This window comes from Pyrus communis, chromosome 7 (assembly GCF_963583255.1).
Source record: "Pyrus communis chromosome 7, drPyrComm1.1, whole genome shotgun sequence".
Taxonomy (NCBI): Eukaryota; Viridiplantae; Streptophyta; class Magnoliopsida; order Rosales; family Rosaceae; genus Pyrus; species Pyrus communis.
In genome coordinates this window covers 23,121,214-23,144,401 of record NC_084809.1, presented here as the reverse complement: position 1 = coordinate 23,144,401, position 23,188 = coordinate 23,121,214, and the positions used below count along the sequence as shown (strand labels likewise).

General features: G+C 36.4%; 1 pseudogene; it reads left to right on the top strand.

The window, feature by feature from the left end:
* On the top strand, positions 1-21,978 carry LOC137740688 (protein trichome birefringence-like 43; annotated as a pseudogene).
* The last annotated feature ends 1,210 nt before the right edge of the window (positions 21,979-23,188 follow it).

Genomic DNA, 23,188 nt, shown 5'->3' with positions numbered 1-23,188 from the left:
ATGAGCTTAGGTGGCCTGAGCCTGGGAGGCGTGCTTAACTGTAGCATTAGTGTTGATGTTGCTGTTCGGGTAGCCTATGCTGCATCAATTGTTGTGGTTGTTGCTGGTGATGAAATGGTGATTGTGGCCGAGGCAAGGTTGGTGACAGTCGCCCACGTCCATATTTCGCTATGTGGAACAACGAAGTGGGGCTAGGTTCTTCTTGTTGGTTCCATGATAGGAGCATATTTATGCGACTTAAATGGCTTGTTCTCGTACATTTACGTTATGTTTCTTTAGTTATTTTAGTTCTTTATGCTTCTTTTGTGTGTTTTCAGGTTCTAAGGGCAAAGTATGCAAAAGGATGCCTTTTGGAGCCTTTTGGAGCAAATTAGAGATTGGAATGGATATCATATGCTTGGAGCCAAAAGGATGGACGAAATTGAAGACTTGAAGTAGGAAAGTTAAATCCTAAAAAGACCTCATGTTTGAGCATCATTGAAAACTCCTACGCATTTTAGAACACAAAAACAACATTCCTAGCAACCTTAGGACATTGTCGTGTGTTTCCTTGTGTCTCCCTTCCTTGCCATGCAAGGAAGGGCTTTGTTCCCTATTTTACACTACCACTTATCATTCACCACATATCATTCACCACTTATCATATCATACATTCATTTATCACTTATCATAATCATTCACTTATCACTTAACATATCATACACTTATCACTTATCACTCATAATCATCTACACATTTCAACCATTTAAACACATGTACTTCACCTACAACATCCACCTACTTCACCTACAAATGACATAGCCATATGTTCCCTCCACTACTCCTATAAATACCCTTGCATTCATTCATTCATGGACATCTCATTTCATACACAACACATTACAAACACATTCTCCCTTCCCTAGCCGTGAGCTTCCCATCCATTCCCTTATAATCCAAACACCACTCCTCATCCATTTCCATAATCCCCCAAACCTCACCTTAGACCTTGTGCTACAACAACGAGGAAGATAAGAGGGCCTAAACGTTCATACAATTCAAGTGTGAGTTGTTGGAATGTTTAGGTGTTTCTTTGATTTCAAAGTTTAAATTTAATTCTCTTTGTTTTGTACGTATGAGGAATGGAAGAGAAGAGTGCCTAAACGTTCATACAATTCAAGTTTGAGTTGTTGGAATGTTTAGGTGTTTCTTTGATTTCAAAGTTATGAGGAACTAAACCCCCTTTAACTAGGGGGTGATTCGAAACTATGTTTATATTTGCAATATGAATTGATTAACTTTCGTTGGAATTTCATAAGTTGTGGATTCAATTTGTTTAACCGTTTGATTGATAACTTATTTATGAATGTTTATTAAGAATGCGCGCTTAATTTTCATGCATGAATATGACACTAGAATATAAGTGAATTTCACCTAATCGTTATGAACTTATATTCACAAGTAGTGGAGGTTGCTTATAAACAATCGCGTTAAATGAATTCTTGGCACGAGTTTCATGCTCATCATAGTAACGAATGCCTCGTCAACACTTATAGTTTTCATAATGCTTAATGATCTTTGATTGTATCTTTATTGTGCTTTTCACGTAAAGGACTTTTGGAGAATGTGGTGAATTGCGTTGCGCTAACCCATCCAATTCATTAACTTAAGGAAAACTTGACGGTTAATTTAAGCGGACCTAATTAACCCGGGGCATTGAGTTTCATAATTTATTGAAAGACCAACTGAGAATCAATCTTGTATGCAAGTGTAACATGTGTGGAGAAGAACCCCTTGGCTATTCCATCATCCATATTTTCATCACATTCATATTTACATTTTGCCTTTAATTACAATTTGTCCATTTAATTTAATCTCGTCCAAACACAATCCCCCCTTTACTTTATTGTTCAATTTAATTAGAAATCAATTTAGTTTATGTTTTAAAGTATTTTTGAATTCTTTGAGTCTAGTATACTGTTTTATATTGTGTTTTTACGTTTTTGAGTCATATCCAAGTGATTAACAATCCCTCCTAATCCCCGGTCCAGAACGATCCCTACTTATATCATTACTACAATTGTCAAAAAGAGGGTTTAATTTGTGTGCGTATAATTCTCGCATCAAATTTTGGCGCCGTTGCCGGGGATTAGAAAATTTGCTAATCCCTTGGATTATTTGTTTCTGTATTGTCTTTTAGATTTAGTTTTTTTTTATTTGTGTTTTGTTTGTTAAGAACAACATGGCACTTGATAACGCTTCTCTTTTGTCACAGCTCATGGAAAGGTCCCAAATGCAAAGAGTTGATATATTTAATCTTCAATCAAGGAATAACGTGTTTTTCAATACTTACAATTCGGATTGGAGTGATCATTCAAACTCTATGTGGTGGGAACCTCAAAATGCTCAACAAGGAGGATATTGGCAGCCACCACAACCTCATATTCAATATGCCCAACCAAATTTAAGTTCGTCAATAGATTATAATCAAAAGCTTAACGAATTAATTTGTTTGGTGCAGGGCTCACAAAATCAAGACAATGAGGCTCGACAAGAAGACAAAAGGTTGGATCACTTGGAAAAGCAAATTGGGCAGATAGCGGAGTTCGTAGGACAATTTTGCGACCAAGGCAAACTCCCCAGTTCAACCATTGTAAATCCGAAGGGAGGATTTGAAGCACCTTTGCCGAAAGCACTTATTGCTCCTACGCCATCTAATTCAAGTAAGGTTGTTCCAATTAGTTCTAACCCCATTCCACCTAATATCCCTATTCCTTGCAGGTTCATGAATTCCAAGGAAGAAGAAAGTGAAAAAGACATCTTGGAAAACCTTCCAAAGGTGCAAAGTAAGGAATTTCATGAATTCATCAAAGGGGATATACTTGAGACAACAATGCCCAAAGAAGTTGAATTTGATGACATTGGACAAGTCATAACCATCACATGCAATCTGGCCAAGTCCAATATCCCTGAAACTTTCAAAGGAGTGGTGTTTGTCATTGAGTTCTTGTCAGACAAAACAAGTAAGTCATTTTTTTCAAATTCCATTACAGTTTATACTAACTTGTTGTTTTTTATGAATCAGGCACCTACATTAGAATTCAAACCAATGCCGGTTCACTTCAAGTATCACCTTCCATTCAAGGACCAATTCCATGCCGTTTGATTTTATTTATGTTAAAAAAAAAAATGATACTAAACATGGAGAAAGATGGAGCCTTCACAGAGGATGTTTACGTGAAGCCCCACTACGAGGCGTCGAAGCAGAAGGAATAGAAGCGGAAGGCATAGGAGTAGAAGGCATAGAAGCAGGAGGCATAGAAGCGGAAGGCATCGGAGCGGAAGGCATCGGAGCTAGAGCATTCCAGGCCTCAATACTTGGCCAAACGCTGGATGACCCAGGAAAAAGGTAACTCTGGAGATAAGATGCAAGCCTTTGACGGTCATTGTGAATTCGACCCTCAGCTTCTTGCAGCTCATCAAGCTTCCTCTTCATGCCCGCCGAATAGTTATTTGCAAGCACATGCAAACTTCTATTCTCGTACTTAAGCTGTTTGATTTCCTGCTTAAGACTTTCCACCTCTGCCATCAACGATTCCACTTGGCGGGACCGAGCAAGCAGGCGTTGGCCCATGTTGGACACAGAACTCGCACACTGAACACTAAGTGCGAGAGACTCTTGAACGGCCAACTCATCGGACCGTCCTGACAGCAGCCTACTATCTTTTGGAGTGAGGAGGTTCCTAGCTACTATTGTAGCTGTTGTGGCCTCCTGCATCACAGAGTCTTCACCTGAAAGAGGACCGTTAGAAGATAAAAAAGAAGGGCGCCATACATTACCTTGACGGGGTGCAACCGGATTGCTGCTGAGACTCAAATCTAAGCTAAGGTTCGATAAGTTTGCCATTTTTTTCAAAAGTGTTCAAAGAGAATGGGTGGATGGAGTTAAATTTCGAAGGGCCGGAGACGATTTTCAAGAATGGGAGATCTTCAGAGTGTGTATGTTGGCAGTGATCAAAAGCTCTATAAAAAGCCAAGGCGACGCGTCTACCGATTCAAAGAGCCGGATTTTCCGGCGTAATTTAGGCGACGCGTTCTCGGCTTTTCAGAAGACGTGTTCAACTTTGTCAAAAGATTTCTTCTTTTCAGAAAACACGTGGAGGCCATCATCGTAACTACACATCTTTAGCCGACAAGCGCAAAGTTCGGCGACGCTTTCTCTGCTTTTCAGAAAACGCGTGCAGCTTTGTCAAAAGGAGCCGCATCTGCACTACCACGTGTCGTTCAAAGAGGAGGGGCGTCGTTCAGAAATCGAAGGGGCGCCTATTCAAAGATCGAAGAGGCGTATTCAAAGATCGAAGAGGCGCCACTATTTCAAAAAGCCGGATTTGCGGGATCAAAACGTTTGTCGACAAGGGTAAAAAGTACCACCACTTGATATTATCTCTATATATGTCGACCTTCGTCTTTTATGGCAGGGCAAACCTGAAGAAAATGCCCAACTCTCTCTCACCTCTGAGGGCGCACTCCCAGCAAAGCCTTTCGAAATACTCAATTCTTTCTTCTTCCCCAAAAATGATACCAGATGCCTGGAGTACATATGACCCAGGAGGAAACGGCGGATTGAAGCATGTGCTGATTCATTCACCGCTTCTTCAAAGCAAAGGTATCTCATATCATCAAGGTCAAAAGCAAAAATATCTCATATCATGCTCTTTCCCTGTCTTTTTCTTTGTCCTTGTTCTTACTTGCATGGCAAAGTAAAAGAAGCAATCAGCCGGCACTTGGAGTCAGTCTACCGATCTGGAGCCAACTGCCCGGAATCTATTCCTGATTGCTTACCTAGCGTTGCTCTCGAGTAATCATCTTCAATGGTTGATACACTTCCAGAGAAGGGACCACTCCTGCAAAGATTGAACAAAGAAACAGATAACAGGAGGAAGCTCAGACCTTCGGGGGAGACCCTAAAAGGAATCCTGCTGCCCAGTTCAAGAGTAGCACAAAGGAAAATCAACGATGGGCGGAAACCAGTTCAAGAGTAAGCCTGTGGAATCACAAAGATCAAAGCCTCAATGCAATCACCAAGGAGAAGAGGGAATTTACACTCCATAACCAGATTTGCGTCCCTAAACTCTTCTCTTTGTTAATTACATTCTGCCATGTTTAGTATGTTTAAATGTTTTTTGTGTGTTTACTTATGTTTTGTGTGAACCATATGCTTAAAACATTGAGGACAATGTTTGATTTAAGTGTGGGGGGGGGTAACTAAGTTTATTTAATGCAAATTCGTGGGATTTTATCACCCATAACTTCAAATGTTGTTCCTTGCTGTTTTAAGGTGTTTTTAAGTTGTTTTAGAGTGTTTTAGTGTGTTTTGTTTTATAACTCCGAAAATCACATAAAAATTTGAAAAACTTGTTTTAAAAACCCTAAAAAGAGTGTTTTGAGTCGTTTTTGTGTGTTTGTGTCTTAGGGTACCTTCCAACACAATGATAAGGATTTGGTTTATAATTGCATGACGGTTAGAAAGAGTTATAAACATAGAGAAAAGTATGATTTACTCTTGGTATATGCTTGGTTATGGTTATAATGTATGACTTCACATGCAATCATAAAAGAAAAAAAATTCGTTTTTGTAACATGCTTGAAGGAAGGAACTCAAACAAACGCTACAACCCTGAGAGACTTGAGCCTATAACGTTCTTTGGAGAGTTTAATCTGTGATTTCTTGTTTTCTAAAGTCGTTGCATGATCTCATTATTCTTTGCTTGGTTACTACTTAGAAGGCGTTTCATCATATAGTTCCAAATGCTAGAACTCACGCCCATTTCATTCAAAGCATGTTATTGATTTGCATAACACATATTCAAGAAGAAGTTGTGTAGTGACCACCACCATAGCCAAATAGCCTTACTTCCCATACTTCGTATATGTTGTAAGTTTTAACCCCGTTGAGCCTTGTTTAGCCTTTATTCTTTGTTTACCCACATTTTCCTCACCTAGCCTAGTTTAGGACAATCCCCACCCTTGTTCTTAAAAGATAGTGAGCATGACTTAATTGAATTCCTTTTGAGTTACATTATGAAAGAAAATAAGTGTGGGGGAGAGAATGTTTAAGTGTTGATGTTTTGAGATTCAAAAGAAAAGAAAAAAAAAAAAAAAAAAAAAAGAGAAAAGAAAAAAATGAAAGAATAAGTGATTGAAGAAAGGTTCCAAAACACCAATTCTGGGTGTAAATTGTCTAAACTCTCCCTTTTTGTTCAAAAGTTGAGTTTTCATTCAAAAGTGAATTCTAAGTTGATTCAAATGCTTTGCTCACTATTTCTTTAAAAACCTTTGTTTTCCATATCCCTTCTTTGTTATCCACATACCCCAAGCCCCGTTACAACCCTTGACTTCTATCTTGAGTGTCGTGTATTTCAATTTGTGGAGTTTGAACTTGGTATGGGCTTATGGTGTCACTGGTTCTCGCGTCTAAGTAGTAGCATTCCATTCATGAGATCATATCTAAACATGCTTATTAACTCCAGAAAATGCTTTCCTTATTATAACATATGTGAGTGTTCGTCTACATGTTTACATCAATCTTCTCACATATACCTAGTGTAGGGTGTGTAGTCAGAAAATCTGTGTGAAAAACGAGAGTACATCTAGTAAGAAATTGAGGGAATTCTCTAAGGCATGCTACTACATTCAAAACATGGTTTTAAATGCTTAATTGTGAACTAGTATGTGGTGACTATGAGTAAGAATGTACTTAAGTGTAAAGATGACACAAATCTGTGAGAATAATGATTTTTAATTTGTCATGTGCATTGGAAGTCCCTGATACGATTGTTGGAAGGTGTAGGTTGTGTTTTGTTCTTTTTGTTTTGTTTTTCTGTTTTGCTCGAGGACTAGCAAAAGCTAAGTGTGGGGGTATTTGATAGGAGCATATTTATGCGACTTAAATGGCTTGTTCTCGTACATTTACGTTATGTTTCTTTAGTTATTTTAGTTCTTTATACTTCTTTTGTGTGTTTTCAGGTTCTAAGGGCAAAGTATGCAAAAGGATGCCTTTTGGAGCCTTTTGGAGCAAATTAGAGATTGGAATGGATATCATATGCTTGGAGCCAAAAGGATGGACGAAATTGAAGACTTGAAGTAGGAAAGTTAAATCCTAAAAAGACCTCATGTTTGAGCATCATTGAAAACTCCTACGCATTTTAGAACACAAAAACAACATTCTTAGCAACCTTAGGACATTGTCGTGTGTTTCCTTGTGTCTCCCTTCCTTGCCATGCAAGGAAGGGCTTTGTTCCCTATTTTACACTACCACTTATCATTCACCACATATCATTCACCACTTATCATATCATACATTCATTTATCACTTATCATAATCATTCACTTATCACTTAACATATCATACACTTATCACTTATCACTCATAATCATCTACACATTTCAACCATTTAAACACATGTACTTCACCTACAACATCCACCTACTTCACCTACAACATCCACCTACTTCACCTACAAATGACATAGCCATATGTTCCCTCCACTACTCCTATAAATACCCTTGCATTCATTCATTCATGGACATCTCATTTCATACACAACACATTACAAACACATTCTCCCTTCCCTAGCCGTGAGCTTCCCATCCATTCCCTTATAATCCAAACACCACTCCTCATCCATTTCCATAATCCCCCAAACCTCACCTTAGACCTTGTGCTACAACAACGAGGAAGATAAGAGGGCCTAAACGTTCATACAATTCAAGTGTGAGTTGTTGGAATGTTTAGGTGTTTCTTTGATTTCAAAGTTTAAATTTAATTCTCTTTGTTTTGTACGTATGAGGAATGGAAGAGAAGAGTGCCTAAACGTTCATACAATTCAAGTTTGAGTTGTTGGAATGTTTAGGTGTTTCTTTGATTTCAAAGTTATGAGGAACTAAACCCCCTTTAACTAGGGGGTGATTCGAAACTATGTTTATATTTGCAATATGAATTGATTAACTTTCGTTGGAATTTCATAAGTTGTGGATTCAATTTGTTTAACCGTTTGATTGATAACTTATTTATGAATGTTTATTAAGAATGCGCGCTTAATTTTCATGCATGAATATGACACTAGAATATAAGTGAATTTCACCTAATCGTTATGAACTTATATTCACAAGTAGTGGAGGTTGCTTATAAACAATCGCGTTAAATGAATTCTTGGCACGAGTTTCATGCTCATCATAGTAACGAATGCCTCGTCAACACTTATAGTTTTCATAATGCTTAATGATCTTTGATTGTATCTTTATTGTGCTTTTCACGTAAAGGACTTTTGGAGAATGTGGTGAATTGCGTTGCGCTAACCCATCCAATTCATTAACTTAAGGAAAACTTGACGGTTAATTTAAGCGGACCTAATTAACCCGGGGCATTGAGTTTCATAATTTATCGAAAGACCAACTGAGAATCAATCTTGTATGCAAGTGTAACATGTGTGGAGAAGAACCCCTTGGCTATTCCATCATCCATATTTTCATCACATTCATATTTACATTTTGCCTTTAATTACAATTTGTCCATTTAATTTAATCTCGTCGAAACACAATCCCCCCTTTACTTTATTGTTCAATTTAATTAGAAATCAATTTAGTTTATGTTTTAAAGTATTTTTGAATTCTTTGAGTCTAGTATACTGTTTTATATTGTGTTTTTACGTTTTTGAGTCATATCCAAGTGATTAACAATCCCTCCTAATCCCCGGTCCAGAACGATCCCTACTTATATCATTACTACAATTGTCAAAAAGAGGGTTTAATTTGTGTGCGTATAATTCTCGTATCATTCCATTTGTTGTGATTTCGAAATTTCCTAGTATGTTTTCCTTCTTCTAGGACACACGAATCAAGGAATTAAAAAATTTGGAGATTAGATACTTTAGAAAATTCAAAGAGCTAGAAATTCAAAAAGAATTGTTAGAGCTTCTTTAAGATTTGAATCAAGCTATCAATGAAAGCACCAATTTGTGATAGCATTTTGCCTTCTTTTGATTTGACAAACTTGTACCTATAAAACAAAGAGACACCTTAGGTTAGCTACTAAAGCAACGCGCCCAAATGGAAGATTAGCCAATGAACTTCCGATGCCTAAGTCAGAAACTCTTAAAGAGAGTGAGTGATTAAGGATTGAATTACATAGCATCAACTTACCATAGAATGAACTGGTTGTGGGGTATTTATACGAGCGAGGTCGGCTACTTATGTAAGGGATCCCATACCATATATCAGTGTCTGATTAGCCATAGTGTGTCAACGGTTGGATGTAGTAAGAAAATGTCTTTAAGATACTGAAATATCTTAGAGATGCTGGAGAATAATCGTTAAAGATATTATTAAGTTAATTAATAATATTTTAAGAATTATCTTTGGAGAATCTTTTAGGGGGAGTTTGTTTGCCCTCACTAACTGTCACTAGACTAGACTGGACTAACTATTAGTCTAGTCCGGTGTTTGTTATTATCCAGGACTAGTGTTAATGAGACTAGCCCAAACTCGCCTACACTAAGGGGGCGTTTGTTTGCCCTCGCTAAGTTGGACTGGACTGGACTGGACTAGCTATTAGTCCAATACTGTGTTTGTTCCATGCTGGGACTAACATTAATGAGACTAAAGGGGACTAGCGTGGACAAAACCCTTCACTAAGAGGTCTTAGCGAGACCCCCCAATAACCATGAGACTAGCTAAGACTATCCTCTCTTTCTTGTCCTCGTCATGCTCAATGACCACTCCCGACAAACTCCTCATCATCTCTGGTCACCTAGATTAATCATTAACTTTCCGACTCTCTTTCAGATCCATTTCACAACCAACTTTCATATAAAATATACCAAATTGAAGCTAGGAGTGACAAGATTACGATTTTACCTGAATCGAGGCCAAAATGTGGTCGAATGTGGCCGGAAAATGGCCTGAAAGTCTCGGCATGTTTGGGCTTCTTCAAATCCACGACAAATTCGAGCATTCAAAGCTAAGATCTCGGTCTAGGGATGGAGATGAATTTTTTGGTGGTGCTAACTTCATCCAATTTAACGAGGGTTGGCCGGAAAACACATCGGGAAACCTGCAACTCGTCGGGAAAATTGGAGCCGTGAGGTTCCATTCAAACAACGCATAACTAAAGAGGGAGGGAGGACAGAGAAATAGAGACTGGAATCAATAAGAAGTTTGACCAAGAATGAGAAAGAGACATGAATTGAGAGGTCTAAGAGGAAAAAAAGAGGGAGAGGGTGGGATGATGAGAGAAGAGGAAAAGAGTGGGACGGAAATGGTAGGAAAAGATGAAGAAAAAGATAAGATCATAATAAAATATTAATAATTTATATATTAAATAATATAATATTAGAATTTGTTATTATCCAGCTTCTTAGTCCAATACTGCACCAAACGCTTCACTAAGTTAGTCCAGTTTAGTCTAGTCTAAGACAGTCCAACTTAGTCTTTGAAGCTAATCCAGTCCGAGATAGTCCAGCGCAACAAACGCCCCCAAAGGCTTTACTAAAGGTTCTTAGCGAGAGTCCCCGAAAACTATGGGACTAGCTAAGACCTCTCCCTGCTCTCTGTTTCACTCTTTCTTTCCTCTCTGCTCGCCCTGAACTCAAACCCAAAATCAGGCAGATTCGTCACTCACTGCACTGCGCATCTCATGTTTATCATCGATCTCGCAGTCGAGAGGCAACAATTCTCCTCTTCTCAAATCCTTGGCTTGCTCGACCTCCGCTTGATCGCGCCTTCATCCACCACGACACCGTCGCCAAAATCTTTGACTCCCACCAAAACCCAGAAAACAAAAATCAATTGCAAAACCCATACTATATTCTTCAAAAGTGCTTGAGTTGTGAAAAGGGTGGAGTTTGATGATTTGCAATTTCAACATCCAAAAGATGGCTTTTTCTGATCATAGTGAAAATGAATGGAGTTTGATGAAGAAGGGGAAAGTAGAGCGAGAGTGAGATGGAGTTGGATGGGCATGAGAAAAAGATGGAGAGCTTTCGGGAGTGGGAGAGTTTTCTAGAAAAGGGCAAAAAAATAAAAAAAATGTAAAAGATAAGATTTAATTATTATTTTAGTTATTTAGTCCGATACTGCACCAAACGCTTCACTAAATTAGTCCAGCTTAATCTAGCTTAAGCTAGTCCAACTTAGTCCCTGCAGCTAATCCAGTCCAAGACAATCCGGTGCAACAAACGCACCCTTATTGGATTTGATTGCATTTCCTTAAATAAAGGAATATGTCTTCGGGTAGGAAGGTTAAAGGTAGGAATTAGTTATTAATTATACCTTTAATTTCCTTGTCATGAGCAGAAGAGCTCGAAAAGATTGTAGTCCTCGTTTTAGCTCTCGAATTTTCTGAATTATTTTTTGTGCACTCCACACTTGTTTTTTAAGGGTTTTTAAAATTTTTTTTTAAGAAAATTAATAAAAATGATTTCAAAATTTTAAATTTTAACAAAAAAATCTATCAACTAATTTTATTTAATGATTAGGACAAATCTGCCATAAAATCAACCCAATAAAATTTGCCCAAGCACTGAGATCCCATTTTGTACAGATCTCATATTCCTTTTCTCTATGCAATTTTCCCATTTCATCACCCCAGTCGCCAATCTTCTTCTCCGTTAAATCAATGAGATCCCATCTCACTTGATTCTATGGCTCTCCGATTGACCAGGTAATTTCTCTTCAAACTAAATCAAGATCCAACTCTTCATTCGCCATGGAAGGGAAGGCTAAGCTTCGGCCTCCTCCAATGCCTTCTCCTTCATGTCGAAAGGGTCGAGGGAAGTGAAGCACTCGGCCGACGCGGATCTTCTATCGATGAAGCACCGGCCAAACAAGTTCAAGAACCTAGCGACGTCGTTCGACCGCGAGCTCGAGAGCCTCTTCAAGTTCAACTTCCTGCCGTCGTCGGCGGGGATTCGATCGATGGCATTGCAGTCGACCGAGATAGCCTTCGTCAAAAAGTTGCCGTCCCGGGTCGAATCTTTCTTCCTATATTTTGTGAAAATGGGTTTTACTGTTTTCTTGTGGAAATTGAGTTCAATTTTGTGTTTTTGGAATACCATTTTGGGATTTAGGCTGATTGTAAAATGGGTTTTCCAAAGTTGTATCAACGGGGAAAAGATTCGAGGTTTAAGGATGTCAAAAAAGATGTGATGATGCTAATAGTTGCTTTAGCCACATTTTGTTATGAGCTTAAAAGTTTGAAACGAAGATGAAAGTGAATAATTTGATTATGATGACTTATCAATGTCTTTTGGATATTTTGTAGCATTGTTTAGTCTCAAAGGTCATATGCATATCCAGTGTTCTAACTTCTGATTTGAGTTACCTGTGCCTTTTATTTTTATTTTGTGCCATGGGATGGCCCAGTTCCAGGATTGTAAATCTGATAATATTTTTATCATACATTTGCTTGTCTCGACAACTTTGGATTATACTAATTTCGAAAGCTTGCAAAAAAGTCCCCATTCGTAAAATATGGTATCTTTATTCTTAGCACATTTGGTGTTTTATGAGAGAAATTCCAGATCAAAAAGCCAAAAGAGGTTAGTTGATTACTTACGGAGCTGTACTATATCCGACATTTATTTGGTGTTTTATGAGAGAAATTCCAGAATTTATGACATTTCTCGAATAGTACCACATCTTAAGACACAAAAAACCATAATTCACTCCTCTTAGATCCTCTGTAATGTGATGCATATTCATCTAGTGGTTCAGTTTTAGAAATAGTGCCTAATTTTTGTTTAGTTTCATAAATAGTGTCTATTTGTTCATCCAGTTTCATAAATAGTGTTTACTTATTGGTCTAATCTCATAAATAGTGCTTAGTTCTTGGTCCAGTTTCATAAATAATGCTTAATTCTTGGTTCAGTTTCATAAATTGTGCTTCTTTCTTGATCTAGTTTCATAAATAATTTTCACCTATTGGTTTTGTTTTAGAAATAGTGTCTCCTTATTGGTCCAGTTTCATAAATAGTGTCTAGTTCTTGGTCCACTTTCATAAATAGTGTCTAGTTTTTGGTTCACTTTCATAAATAGTATCTAGTTCTTGGTCCACTTTCATAACAGTGGCTTAGTTCTTGGTCCACTTTCATAACAGTGGCTTAGTTCTTGGTCTGGTTTCATAAATAATGCCTAGTTATTTGTCCCATTTCATAAATAGTATATTTTTCTTGGTCTATTTTCATAAATAATGTTTTTTTCTTGGTCTAATTTCATAAATAGTTTCCACCTATTGGTTTAGTTTTAGAAATAGTGCATCATTCTTGATTTGGTTTCATAAATAGTGTCTACTTATTGATCCAATTTCATATATAGTGTCTCCTTATTTTAAGGAGAATTAGAATGACATACTCTAATAAAAAAAATAATATATAGTCAGTAATGGTACCATTTGACAATTTGACAACATAACCATCTAGACATCCTACTAGTATACATATGCCCTGGATTTTACTAAGTTCGTCCTTTTAAATATGGCTAAAATAACAAAGATTTGTAATTCAGTTGGTTAAAAGCATTTCACATTTATTCTCGGAATCTGGAGCTTGTCACTCAATATCTATAGTAGAAGAAAGAAAAAAAGATATGGTAAAAGTTACAATTTATACATGATTGTGTTTACTATTTGCTATAATTATACAAGAGGTTTATGTCTATGTAATTGTAAGGTGCCTTTAGCTCTAACTCTCAAGATAGTTTCCAAGGCAGAGGAGTCTTTAGATGACAGAAAACTTGAAGAGGAACATGGACTCCATCCATGTTAATTTTCACAAACAGACCCTTTCCGTTGGTTTCAACTGGTTTACCATTAGACGCTAATTAATTAATTACAGTGGGTGGTGATTCGTATCCTTAAGAAAATGTTTAACTTTATTTAAAAATTTTACGTGATTTTTAGGCTTTAATGTGGAATGTCAGAATCGTAAATAAATGAAAGTTTAATTCTAAATTATTCTAACAGGTCTAGCGGAAGTCAGGGGCATGGCTGGAAAAGAAATTTTTTATTTTGCACGTGGGGTTTTATTGTTGGGCTGTTTTCTTTTAGTTTTTGTCCTTTTTCATTAAAGTTTAAGTCCCTTACATTAAAATTTAAGTTTTTTTTAATTAAAAAAAATTAGTAAAAGATTTTTAGTTAATAAAAAGTTTGGAGAAGCTCTTTTGATTAAAACTTTTTTTGGTTTTGTTTCTTGTAGGATTTATTGTATGGTTTTGGACCTTCTAGTATCTTAGATTCTTATGATCGGGCTTGGAGATTAATTGCATGTAGTGCTCGTGCTATGTTTGCGATTTTGCCGCTCTATGTAGGTTACGAAAACTATCACATTGTCATGTCGTTGCGCACATTGGTGAATGGAAGTCCAAAAAGGATGTTGAAGAAGCAGGAAGCCCCGATGAAGAAATGAACAATCCTCTCGTTGTTTAGCTGTATTGCAGTTAATGGGATACTATAAGTACCAGAAAAGTGAACTATTGTTTGGCTATTAGGCCGTCAAGTTCAAGTAATCTTAGTTTATAGAGGGAGGGTCTTGAAATGAATTTGAAAAGATGTAGTTATGGTGAACTTGTGATGCCACCTAGTACTATATATGGTCTAGTGGTATTATTCTAAGTGAGAGGTCTTGGGTTCGATTATCGCCAAAGGCGAAGTTGAACCACATTATTATGGCAAGCTCATTGTAAGACTTAGCTCATTCTCCCATTGTCTAGTGTATAGTTTGTTAAAAAAAAAAAAAAATAATGGGCTTGTGATGTTGGTAGAAATGAAATCAAATTTGAATATTTGATTAGTTCAGTTAATCTCAAGTCAAAGCGTTATGATATCATACCAGCAAAATACTGATTTTTTGTTTTTTATTTCAAGTTTTGACAAAAAAAGAAATAAAAAGAAATAAAAAAAAGGGAAAAAAAATGAACTCACCCTAATACCACTCTGCCAATATCTTTTACCCTTGTAAAGATCAAGTAGCCAAAGTACGGTCTAATGAAAATAAATATATTTATTTTCATGAGAATATATTTCTGGTGATCTCCATGGTAGGCGCAGTATTACTTTTAGTGAAAATATGACTTTAGCCCTTCAAATTTAATTTTCTTCATATAAAACCCTACATAACCTTTTTACTCAAAGAAAACTCAATGCCTAGGATCCACATAAGCAAATTCATTAACTTCATATTAATTCACACATTTTACATTTTTCACATGCCTAAAATACCCCTATTACATACTTGATGTAGACAATTAATTGTAAGGAAATAGTAAATGATTTTGCAACAAGAAAAAAAAAAGACATTAATGTTTAAAATTTATTGCATATTACTTTTTTAGAAAGGTTTTGAATTTTCATAAAACTATTCGATTCAGTTTTTTCACCCTACTCTTGAATACTTTTGAATTTATCCTTCTTTTATTAATATATTAGAACATTGTATTTCATTATCTACATGCACATTAATTTACCTACGAACAATTATACCATGGGTGTAATATAATATCTCTTTTTTACAATGATGCAAAATAATGTTTATACCAACAACAAAACGTGCCTAACATATGTGACATCCCACATCTAATTGCCAAAACAATGGACGACCAGACATGAGTATCAAAAATACAGATGGTAGCTTCTTTGATCTCTGTTGATCTTCTGTGAAGTCTTGGCGCGCGTTAATTTCATTGCATGCGCTGCCTCCTATTCTAATACAAATAATCGTCTAGCTAGTACGACTGGAGACCTATCTTGAAGAGAGTTGGGGATCTATCGTTAAACCATTGACAATATAAAGAGTAATCTAATTATTTATAAGTGCATCCAAGGTCCCTCTTCTCCCCGACATGTGATTCAACTCTCAACAGAAAATATCAAAAGCCTATACCTTAACTGCAAGTCAGATTAATTAATGAAACATCACATGCAACTTATTACTATGTTTGCCTTATCATCATTTGTACGTGTAGGATCGATTACAGAAGTTTTCTTCAAAGATTTAGAGGGAAGTGCGTCCTGTTTGTAGGAGACTCGCTGAGCTTGAATCAGTGGCAGTCTCTCGCATGTATAATTCACAAATCACTACCAGAAGCCAAGTACAATCTAGTCAAGATTGGAGGCCTATCTGAACTAAAATTTCCAGTAAGACTTAGGGCTGGTTTGGTATTGTTGTGCTTTGAAAAAAAGCTGCTTCTGCTGTGCTGTGAGAATAAGCAGCTGCGAAATAAAACAGTAGAGTGTTTGGTAAACTTTTTTGTAAAAGTGCTTTTGAAAAAAAAAAAAAAGCAGTATTATAGTGTTTGGTAAACTTTTATGTAAAACAGATGTGAAAAAAAAACCAATTTTTCAAAGCTGGGTTTTGCAGCTTCTTGTTTTTGGCTTTTTTCATCCAAAACTGTGAAAAAAAACTGAAGCTAAATGTTTACCAAACACAAAAACAGCTCCCAGCTTTTTTTTTATACCAGTTTTTTTTCAGAATCACCTCAGTACCAAACTAGGCCTTAGCTAGCCAGATATATAGCTTTTCCTCTTGTCTCTCGTCAATTTTCTATTAAGCCAAGTGGGATCAAATTGATGACCCATTTTAATCCTAACGCATTGCCATCACACTCCCACTTTGAAGGAATACGACGTCTCGATCATGCTCTCGCACAATGCCTTTCTAGTAGATATCGTCCTCGAGGGAAGCCAGCGTGTTCTAGTGCTCGATTCAATTTAAAGTGGAAATTTTTGGAGAAGCTTTGACGTCTTGGTCTTTGATACATGGCACTGGTGGCTTCATACCGGAAGGAAACGACCGTACGTTAGAGATTATATAACACACACACACACACACACACATATATATATATATATATATATATTGTTTTGGCTTCATAAATTATTAGAAGTTGTATATACGTACATAATACAAGTACATGCATGTTTTGTGGATCCGAAAAGCAATATATAATATTGCAGGTGGGATTTTGTTCGATACGAGGGACGGACACACAAAGACATGGATCGCATGGTGGCTTACGAGACAGCTCTGAGGACATGGCTAAGATGGGTGGATTCCAGTGCTGATTTTAACTAGACTCAGGTCTTCTTCCAAGGTGTTTCTCCAGATCACATGAAGTAAGTAAAATATTTTCCTAATTTTGGGTGTTTAGTAAACTGACATTTTAATTTAAAGAGTAAATTACACAAAACTACCTCAATTATTGGGTCAGTCATAGTTTCATATCCCATCAATAAAAAATGTCAATGTCATATCTCATCTACGAATTTATTACAATTTCATACATTTCGTTAGTTGTCTATTAATTTCTCTGTTAAATGCTGACCTGACTTGAGGCGGAACCCACTCTCTATTAAAAAATAAATTAAAAACCAAAAAACCAAACCCATAGCCAGATCCCTTTCCCCTACTACACACCTAGGCCTGGCAAACGGGTCGTGTCGTGTCACACCCGTTATCTTAATGGGTCCTTAACAGATCGGGTCACTTTACCCAACGGTAAAGTGACCCGACCCGTTATGACCCGTTAAGAAAATTTTTTTTTTTTTTTAAATTTGCACATACCACACATTGCCACATAAATATTACTTCAAAACATTAAAACACATTTGTCGTTTAAGTACTACATCTACACTTGAAAATAAGAGTCTAATAAACAAACATTCATAAACTACTAATCTATTACAAAATATTAAATGTGCAAGGATATGCAAAATGAAAGAGTTTTTGTTTTCAAGGTTGTGAAGCCTTTCTTAAAAGTTTAAACCTTGCCAATGGAACTCAGAGCTTGCATGTTATTCCTTTTACAAAATCCTTAATTTTCATCGACCATCATGACATAAGATTTTGTGGTATCCACTAGTGTAAATATTTTAAATTGAAGATCGAATTCATCTCTAAATGTTTGTTTTTTGCGATTTTTGGCATATGCGATATTGAAGCATATACAAATAATTTTGATGGTTGGATCATTGAAATTATTTTCGTAGAATGCGTATCCCGTCAAAACGATAGATTCACTAACATTTGGAGTTTATTTATACTTTTATTAAGTATAATATAATATTTTGTGGTATCTACTAGGGTAAATATTTTAAATTGAAGATCAAATTTATTCATTGTATTCATATAGGGTCAAGGACTGTAGCTGTAAAAAATCATCAAAATCGGAGTTAAACTAACCGTTAAATCGTGATTTTTCGTTGATAACCGTCGAAAAGTTTTGTCTCATTATTTGATCTCTGAATGTTTGTGTTTTGAAATTTTTGGCGTATGCGATCTCGAAGTATATACAAACATGTTTGACGGTTGGATCGTTGAAACTAGTTTCATAGAATGTGTATCCCATCAGAACAATAGATTCACTAACACTTAAGAGTTTATTCATACTTTCATTAAGCATAACATAAGATTTTGTGGTATCCACTTGTGTAAATATTTTAAATTGAAGATCGCGTTCAGTCATTGTATTTGTATAGGGTCAAGGAGTGTAGCTGTAAAAAAATCATCAAAATCGGAGTTAAAATAACCGTTAAATCGTGATTTTTCATTAATAACCGTCGAAAGGTTTTGTCCGTTTACTTAATCTCTGAATGTTTCTTTTTTGCGATTTTTAGCGTATACGATCTTGAAGCATATACAAAGAAGTTTGACGGTTGGATCGTTAAAATTAATTTCGTAGAATGCGTATCCCATCAAAATGATAGATTCACTAACACTCAAGAGTTTATTCATACTTTCATTAAGTATAACATAAAATTTTGTAGTATCCACTAGTGTAAATATTTTAAATTGAAGATCGAGTTCATTCATTGTATTCACATAGGGCCAAGGAGTGTGGCTGTAAAAAATCATCAAAATAGGAGTTAAAATAACCGTTAAATCGTGATTTTTCAATGATAACCGTCGAAAACTTTTGTCCCATTACTTGATCTCTGAATGTTTGTTTTTTGCAATTTTTGGTGTATGTGATCTCGAAGTATATACAAACATGTTTGACGGTTGGATCGTTGAAATTAGTTTCGTAGAATGCATATCCCATTAAAATGATAAATTCACTAACACTTAAAAAGTTTATTCATACTTTCATTAAGTATAACATAAGATTTTGTGGTATCCACTAGTATAAATATTTTAAATTGGAGATCGAGTTCATTCATGATATTCATATAGGGTCAAGGAGTGTAGCTGTAAAAAATCATTAAAATCGGAGTTAAAATAACCGTTAAATCATGATTTTTCGTTGATAACCGTTAAAAAGTTTTGTCCCGTTACTTGATCTCTAAATGTTTGTTTTTGTGAAATTTTTGGCGTATGCGATCTCGAAGCATATACAAACATGTTTGACGGTTGGATCGTTGAAACTAGTTTCGTAGAATGCGTATCCTATCAAAACAATAGATTCACTAACACTTAAGAGTTTATTTATACTTTCATTAAATATAACATAAGATTTTGTGGAATCCACTTGTGTAAATATTTTAAATTGAAGATTGAATTCATTCATTGTATTCATATAAGGTCAAGGAGTGTAGTTGTAAAAAATCATCAAAATCGGAGTTAAAATAACCGTTAAATCGTGATTTTTCGTTGATAACAAACATGTTTGACGGTTGGATAACAAACATGTTTTTTGAAATTTTTGGCGTATGCGATCTCGAAGCATATACAAACATGTTTGACGGTTGGATCGTTGAAACTAGTTTCATAAAATGCGTATCCTATCAAAACAATAGATTCACTAACACTTCTATTAATTTTCATTTTTCCCTCTCTTTTTTGTTTCCTTTTCAACTTTTCTTATAATTTTTACTTTTCCCTCTGACAGCCTACGGTGCCTACCCATCTTTCCCTAATTCCCTCTCTTTTTTGTTTTCTTTTCAACTTTTCTTTTCATTTTCATTTTCCCTCCCTTTTTCTTCAAAAAGGACGGCACTGCAGGGAATGAAATGAAATTATCAATTATGGAATCAAATCAATGGATGCATATTAATTAATAATTATTATAATTTTTATAAAATTTAATTCAAAATTTAATATATATATATATAATTATTATAGATAGTTATTATTTTGGGGGTATAATTATTATAGTTAATTTAATATATATATATACACACACACACACACACACGTGTTACCCACGTGTATACCCGAATCAATCCGTTATCTTAACAGGTGCTTATCGGGTTACTCGATAACGATCCGATTTGTTATTGTGTCGACTCGAACACCTGTTAATTTCGTGTTGTGTCGTGTCGGGTTATCGGGTCGTATCAGGAATTGCCAGGCCTATACACACCCATCACCCTCCTACCTTTTATCCACCACGTCCCACCCAACCCTCCTCTCTTACCTCACCGCCCACTCTCAATCCACTTCGCCGTTGAAGCCAATCTCCGACTACACCGTCTCTTTCCTCTCCCTCATCGCTCTATCTCCCCAATTCGATTCTCTCTACCTTCCTCTCTTCTCTCCTCCGATCCTACACCAAATCTTCACCTCTTTCCGAATCCCATCCCAAAAAAAAAACGATATGCACCCCTAGATTTCTTCAAGTCGGTCTTCTCTGACGATTGGCATCCAGACGCCCAAAACGATGGCGTTGACCCAAACCTGAACTGGGAACCGGATTGCAGTCTACGTCCAAATTACGACACCGAGGTGTGGAGCTTTAGAGGTTTGATTTGTGATGATGTCTAAGTCTGTCATCCAAACCTACCGCCACGATCTCGAGGAGTTCAGGTCCGGGTTGAAGAAGGAAACGGCGGTGATCCGGGAGGTGGCTTTGCGTGCCGTCAAGTATCTTCCTGGTTCGCTCGAGGTTGGCGCATCGGTGGCTTAGGATAAGAGATTAAGTAGTAGTGGGGTGGTGAAGATGGAGGAAGAGAGGCAGCAGTGGGGTGGTGAAGGAATGGGGGGACACGGGTGGATGGGGAAGAATCAAAGAAGGGTTGGTTTTATTTTATTTTATTTTTTGGTTTTTATTTTTAATTTTTTAATATTTAATTAATTTTTTAATAAAAAGTGGGTCCCGCCTTAAGCCACATCGGCATTTAACGAAAGAATTGACAGATAACTGACGAAATGTATGAAATTGTAATAAATTCGTAGATGAGGTATGACATTAACATTTTTTAAAGATAGGGTATGAAACTGTGACTGACCCAATAATTGATGTAATTTTGTATGATTTACCCTAATTTAAATGTATATAGGTCAGTACATTAATGTTTTATATTTTCAACTTTGGTTAATAAAAACGGATAAATTTATTTTTACTAATGTAAATTGTTTGAAGGTCAAAGTAAATCTTCATATCTACATCCAATGACTCTTGGTCTGCCTGATGAGTCCGTATGTACATGCATCTAGGTAAAATATGTATAGAATCTAGGAGTTAGAATATTCGTACGGCTCATATTTGGAATTTCAACCTTCATTAAGCATTTCTTCCCATGCAAGTGGTGGATTGCCCCAATGACTGTGACATTCTTTCTCAATAACTCAGTGCGTTCCGGATTCAAAATTTCTCCCTTCTCTTAGAGTAGTTTAGAGTAGAATACTACTTGTATCTAAAGGAAAAACATTTTTTCCCATATCATGAATGGCCTGAGCTTTCTTTCTATTTGTGCTAAAATATGATCATCTAGTCCAAGAGAATGGGGTGATGCAAAGTCAGAGAACTGCCGCGGACAAACACAACGACTGTTGGGATCACAGTATCCAGGAGGTTCACATCCAGCAGAATTTGTTCTGAAAAAGGTTTTGCGCAGTGTTTAAGCCAGTTCATTTGCTCGACATAACAACACTTTCACAACTAAGAAAAGATGGTCACCCTTCAGCCTATGGATTTGGCGGCCGCCGCGGCACAGACTGCACCCACCGGTGTCTACCTGGTGTTCCAGATACCTGGAATCAAATGCTGCTTGCCAGCCTCTTCCAAAGCTGAACTGATAACTTTTTTTTTTTCTTTATTGATGAATAATAAATCATTAGGGTAGCAACTAGGAGTTCCGTATGGCTTCATTTTTAAACTAAGAAAGTGTTAGTTATACTTTTCACTTTGTTTCTAATTTGGCTCAACTCTCACTTTTCCATACAACATCTGCTATGCGAAACAAATTTCATTCGATGATGTTAACTCGATCAAGATTTTTCTGTTCATCAAGTTTTTCTCGCGTCATCAAAGGTATCTAGAAAAATAGCACATCACAAGGTGATAAACATACATATAATACTAACAAACATGCGCATACACACATATATAATACTTAATGAAATAGACATCATATACATCGTGTAGTTTATACATATCATCATTTTAATTAAAACTAATAGGAGAATAGTTGGGTCCTCACTGATGAGTATCCAATATACTGATTTTATTACGTAGAACAATTAAATAACGACACATGTCCATTTAACATATACCCAATCGGTCTTTATTCTTCTAGCCAAACATGTGTTATTCTGCTATCCAAACACATGTCTCCTTCCTCAGTGAAACACTGCCCAGCCGTCCATCCCGATCCACCATCTTTTCCCACCACTACCAACCAGAGTTGCCCAATCCACCATCCTTTAAACACACTGATCCATCTCCTTCCTTCCTCCCTTGATTTGGTGCTGCCATGGCAAATCTACCATGGCTGCCGTCAGACCCACCCCCGTCCCCTCTCCACCCACTCGCCTCTCTCATTACCAACGTGTTTCCCCCCTTCAATCCCTCTCTTCTCCGGTTAGCCATTACCAATCTTTCTCTTTTCCGTCGACCCCAAAGCCAACCCCACTCTCTCATGCTCTTCGACGGCGACGTTGGGTTAGAAGATGAACAGTGATGGGAGAGAGTGTGGGTGTTTAAGGTCGTTTGGTTACAAGAGTAGTGGTATATTTAATTTGTTTTAAAATAACATGTGTCACGACATTATTGGGCCAACTAAAAGGGTCAGTAAATTGAATACTCATAATTGAGTACCCAAGTATTACAGAACTCTTTAAAATGATTATATTACCGATATGTTAGGGAACACAAAATGCATGTTTGATTAAATAACGGAGATATTTGCTGATTTGTCTCTAAAATTTTTCTTTTAGTTAATTACCGTTAAATTTTGATTATATTTGGCTATGTTCTCGATATTTAATTTTGATCTCACTTT